The sequence below is a fragment of the Notothenia coriiceps genome, unplaced genomic scaffold, assembly GCF_000735185.1.
Source record: "Notothenia coriiceps isolate Sejong01 unplaced genomic scaffold, NC01 NC01_scaffold00033693, whole genome shotgun sequence".
In the NCBI taxonomy this organism is placed as follows: domain Eukaryota; kingdom Metazoa; phylum Chordata; class Actinopteri; order Perciformes; family Nototheniidae; genus Notothenia; species Notothenia coriiceps.
Window position 1 is genome coordinate 458,758 of NW_011366394.1, and position 6,208 is coordinate 464,965.

Here is a 6,208-nt window from a genome sequence, read left to right on the forward strand (position 1 = left end):
CCAACCTCCTCCCCTCAACGCAGCCATTAGTCTCAATGAGTGCAGACAAAAGGCGAGATGTTCTTTATCAGCGGAGGGGAAGTCAGATGAAAACAGTTCTCTCTGAGTTTTTTAAAGCCGGCTGTTGAGTTCCTCGACTGTCCTTTAAGCAAAACGTCCCGGAAGGATGTCTCTTATTTTCTGCTTTAATAGGAATTAGAAGCTTTTTCACTTCACTGAATACATCTAATATAAACCCTGTTTGCCTCTGCCAAAACTATTACAGACATTTCCATTACTTTCATTTGGAGTTCGAAGGCGCAGGTTAAAACTTTTGTACCGAGGAAGCCAATCCAGAGATCCTTCTGAGAGCGGAGAGGATTTCTTCCGTCTTTGTTACTGTCATTTGCAATTCCACAAAGTCCCGATACGTGCCTCCTGCTTTCTATTCAATTCCAGCCGTACCCTTGGCCTGCTTTAATACTGTTGTGTTGATGTATGCTGTATGTCTGCTTTCTGCGGCTGCTGCTAGCTGGGAAGAGATTTACCTCCCAGGAATACTAAAGACTGACTTTACACATCCAAGAAGTTCCTAGTCTACGGGGTGCTGAGACGTCTCTCCACTCGGTTATGCAGAGCCCACCTGCTGCTCTTTGGACGGAGACACAGGGCGTAGGTTGGCTTTCAGAAGTAAGTGGGGTGCGCGGTGAAGTGATATGTATACACATCGAAAAGCACAATATGTCATTTTCTGCCCATAGGAGTTTCTCATAAAATGCGAAGTTAGCTTTCCCGGTTAGGTTATGTTCTTAGGATTACTTTTCTTTACTTTTTAGGTTTTAATCAAAAGTCGAATTGTCCTGAAGGTAACTTCGTCACTGTGGACTGACGGCTTCGGGGCTTGCATATGTGCACATTTCTATACAATTTATAGCCTACTATTTATTGATGTAGTGTTTATTTTATTTTGAAATGTGTTCCCCTTTCCCCATGTCTGTTGCTGATTGTGTGCACCTGGTGCCCTGTGTTGTCTCCTTCCCCCTCACCTGTGTCTTGTTGGTTGATTAGAGTGGGTGTGTATTTAGGCTCTGTTTCCCTGTCTGTCAGGAGGCTGGTAGTGTGGTGTAAAATCCATGTGGTTGGTGACATGTTCAGCCGGATTGAGGCTGTGATTCTGGTGTTTGATTTAATAAATGCCCACACCGGGTTATATTTTTGGACGTTCTGCCTCTGCCTCCTTGCTTGGTCGGGCCGCTCAATTGTCAGCTTCACATGTCCGCATGGGTCTCCTCCACTACAGAACAAATGGACCGATAACTGAATAAAGCAGTTTTTTTTTTAAATATCAGGGTTTTCCAAGTGGATACAGGATACAGTAGCCTCAAGCTAACCGCTAACATGTGCTTGTTTCTCTTCTAACTTTTGATCCAAACTCAAAACTATAGTTAAAAAGTGTATAGAGAGGCGAAGTCCCTCCTTTCCGGTTGAGCTCCATGGGACCTTAATTCAGAAAAATTATGTATTAAAGTCAATGGGGAGAGAAAGATTATCTTTCGATCCCGTTTGAATTGTGCCACGAATTACACATATGATGTTTGTCAATTTAAAAGATAATTTTGCAAGTCAGCATTTTTTAAATGTTTCGTAAAACTGTGAAGTAACACTTTTTTTTGTGTGAAACCGCTCAATGAACTACATCTCCCGTCTCGCACCACACACCAAGACGGCCGTCACGTTGGAACATTTCACCTCTTTCTTTCAGAATAAGGTGAAAAGTATTAAAAGAGGTGAAAATCACTCCAAGTCTGGGCACGTTGAGAGCTGTACATACACACAAAGGGAGTTAGTCGGTTCCGTAAGAGCCAGCATGCGGGACCGGGGGACAAGGTTTCGGTGATTAACGTTAATGACATCACTTACGTGACTCTGGGATTTGTAGTCTTTCTAGTTGTTATTTTTCATAGTCTTATATTTCAACAGTTTTACGACAAACTGTGACTTTTTGACTTGGAAATTATCTTTTAAATTGACAAACATCATATGTGTAATTCGTGGCACAATTCAAACGGGATCGAGAGATAATCTTTCTCTCCCCATTGACTTCAATACATAATTTTTCCTAAATAAGGTCCCATGGGGCGGAAGTAGAAGGGCGGGACTTCGCCTCTATTGTAAAAATGCAGCTTACATTTTGATTCAAAAAGTAAATCTATGACAGTTTCTTGTAGACAACCATAACACTGATGCATGTGTAAAAGGATACGACAAAATTACTTGCTCCGACTGAAACAAGGCGTTAACTTGATAGAAATGTGTCTAGATTTGAAATGACTGGAAATATGTGAAGACACAACTTAACCAAATAAATAACCAGAGGTTTAAATTAACTAAGTACATGTACTCAAGTAATGTACTGCATTTCCATGTAATGCTACTTTGTACTTCTACTCCAGTACATTCAAAAGGGAAATAAACTAATTTAGCTACTCTTAACAAAAATAATCTTTAAAAATTAAACTCATGGCCTATATCTTAAAGTCAAATTATTTAAATATTTTATAAAAAGACAATCAGAACGTTGTTTGTCTACAACAGTTTTATGTAAAATTACATAACAGTATTATCTAGAAATGTCATATATAAATATTATACACAAATAAAGGCAATTTTTCTGCACTATGATTACTTTGACTTTTTATACTTCAAGTACATTTAGCTGATAATGCTTTTGTACTGTAACTAAGATTTTGGTAATGGAATATTTGAAAATAATGTATTGGTACTTGTACTCAAGCTGAATACTTCTTCATTAACATCTAATTGTTTTTAGACTTTATAAAGCTTTGTGTTCCCCGCATTCCCATGCAAAGTGGAGTGTGGTTGAGGACACTTGACCGCAGAGCCAATGTTTGTTTTAAGGACTGAAAAGGAGACCTGATGGCTCCCAGCATCCTCTCTGATCTGAAGAGTACACATTCATCTGTGCGCTCTGTCAGAGTGTTTAACTAAAGTGGAAAACTCTGCAGCTTCCACCGAGCCATCCTCACTGCGAGAGTCACTTAACCTTCCCCAAAAAGAGTAAGGGCGGACATTAAAGAAACATAACGTGGAGAACGATGTTCCTTTTCAATTACAGGAGGGTTCACAGAGCGTACACAGCAATACTGAACACACACACACACACACACTGTGTACCCACCAGTTTGGCCACGTAGTTGACAACCAGCGAGTCAATCTTCTTCTTCCCCAGTCGAGGCAGGTGTCTGTTGAGATGCTCTCGAAGCTTGTCAACCGTCTGCAACGCAAAGAAATAAAGAAATACATACACTGATTTTTTTCTTTTGGATGCAAGTGTGTGTGTGTGTAGCTTGGGGTAAAACTTTGTGTGTGTGTATTTTAGGAACACTTTACTGCACGCTCAGCAGGGTCAAATTGAGTTCAGCTCGACTTTTCCCTCGACTACTGCGTCCCAAAATTGATTTAACGACGGAGAGGAGAGAGAGGGGAAGAGGTGGAAAAGTGCAGCAGATGAGGGAAGATCTAAAAAACAGTTCATATCTCCGGGAGGAAAAGGGAGTGAGGAGGAGAATGAAGGAAGGAAGGAAGGAAGGAAGGAAGTGATCCGAGAGATTAAAAGGAGAGATAAACTGGAAGTCATTTTAAGAACAGCTTGGAGACTGCTAGCATCTAGCCTGAACTCCATTAAACTGAAGCTATCTGCTCCTTAGTGCTGAGCTCGGTGAAAACTGCAGGATATGAAATTGTCTATCAAACGGGATGAAAAAAAGGCAGGACAGGGACCTTAAGATAGCCTTTTTCTCTGAAGTGTCGACTCATCTGAAGCGTAACAGCGAGTTTCACCTTAAAGATGACTACGGGGGGAAATGATTGGCTGTCAGCATTTCACTATGGGTCGTTAGCGGTCTATATATCAACCCATGTTAGAGGGAAAACCCTCCAGGGGATGTCAACAATCTGGGAGACTCAGTGCATCTGAGGAGGGGCCTCACTATCAATCCTCCTTTGCTGCGAGGGAAAGACATCATTATTCAAACGGAGACAAAAAGGGAGTCAAAGTTGGATCTGTATTTCAAAAGAGACTGTTGGACGTTAACTACAGTCTTTTTCTGAAGGTTAAAGGACTTTTAGAATAAGTGCATATGTTGGCACGACTAACTACGAATGACTATTTATTTAACTGAATGGTTCATTTAACTAAGTTTCTTTCCTAAAACATGCAAGTTAAAGAGGCCCTATTCTGCTTTTTGGGGTTTTCCTTTCCTGTAGTGTTTTATATAGGCATTTGTTTTGCTTCTGTGCTTGTCCACCTGTCTGCTTCTCAACACTTGGAGGGTGCAGACCACCTTCTACTGTAATAAACTGACTATTTAGTACCTTATCCAGCTCCACTTCAATGCATCCATCATTTGGGGTGATTAAACCCAAATCGAATGACTGAGTTGTATGAATGAGTTGGTTTCTACTTCCCCATCTCTACCATCCGTCCCTGATGTCAGAGCTCTGGCTCAAAGTCAGTGCTCTGATCCCTCTCAGAGGATGAGGGATGGACGGGGCTGAGGTCAGGGCTCTGATCTGGCCACTCAAGCTCTTCCACAACAAACGCAATAAAATAAATCCATTTCTTTATCCGCCTGCATTTGTCATTCTCACTTTAGAAAAGGAAAGGGTTTTCACTTTTACAAATGTCAAAGCATATTTTTCATTTCATTTCATCGTTTATTTGAAAAGGGAGAATGCACATTAATGAACACTTTAGACAATTATTTGTCTAAAGTGTTCATTAATGTGCATTCTCCCTTTTCAAATAAACGATGAAATGAAATGAAAAATATGCTTTGACATTTGTAAAAGTGAAAACCCTTTCNTTGACAAACTGGTCGTTTGCTTGTGCCACAAACCTGAAACCTATAGAACAGCTGTACAAGAGAGCTATCAAGGTGTTTGACAGAAAGCTATATTCATACCACCACTGTACCATCCTTGATAAACACAATTTCATGAGTTTTTAACCCTTATGTTGTGTTCGGGTCTCCCGTGACCTGTTTCAAGTTAAGATGATATAATAACTACGCTCTAGTTTTTTTTATTGGAACAAGGCTTCATGATATCCTCCACAACAGCTATATAAACACTACAAAACTGTCTGAAGGTCTCTAAAAAAAAAGTGTATAATTTGGTGTTCAGATCTGGGGAGGCCCGGCAGAATAGTTTTTGGGGGACTCTGGGTCAAGTTTGGCCCAATCAAGATTCATTTTTTACTTTAGACCCCCCTCCCCCACCCCCTTCATCCACTGTAACAATAATTTTTTGCAAAATGCACCTGGTCTCCCCTCCCTCTGGCCCCCCTGAACTTGACCTTTCTCAAAGAATATGTACAATAACACTTGAACCTGAACACATTATGCACGTGTGCAATATGTGGTGTAATGTGTTTTTGGCCATAACATAGAATTACAGCAGGATTGTACGGTTATGAATGCATTATAATGTAGCTATGATGTAGTTAAAACAATATTGGGTGATAGTCATTTTTTTGTGTGTTTTGGACTGAGATAAATCATGGGTCAAAATTGACCTGCGAACACCATGCAGCTTTTGAACACAACCCAAGGGTTAAAAGCATGTGTTTTTTTTTATAAATGTTTACATGGACTGGATCCCCCCTCCCTTAAGGAAATGAATCCACAAAAAACTCACTGGACACTGCACTAGAAGTCCATCGTAGACGGACCACTTTTGGTCAAGATGTCCTCTCCATTAAAGGCAGCTCATTTTGGAATAGCCTCCCAACTCAGATACGGGATTGTCCCACTCTCAATAGCTTCAAAGGTCAACTCAAAGAATGGTTGAGAAACAAAAAGACGTGCAATCACCGCTAAATGCACTTTAATACATCTCCTCTTGCACTTTGTGTAGCTTGTGTATCATCTCTTGCACTATGTCGTTGCTGCTACATTGTACTGCCATGTGGTAAATACTTGTGTGCTGCTCTTGCTCTTTTTTCATATCATGTATTTATTTTTTGCTATGTTTATAAATGTCATGTTCTTATATGTTGTATGTCAGGGACTACGGATGGAAATGAGCTCAAAGCTAAAATCCGGCACATTTACACTTGAAGCATTATTTGTCTAAAGTGTTCATTAATGTGCATTGTCCCTTTTCAAATAAACGATGGAATGAAATGAAAAATATGCTTTGACATTTG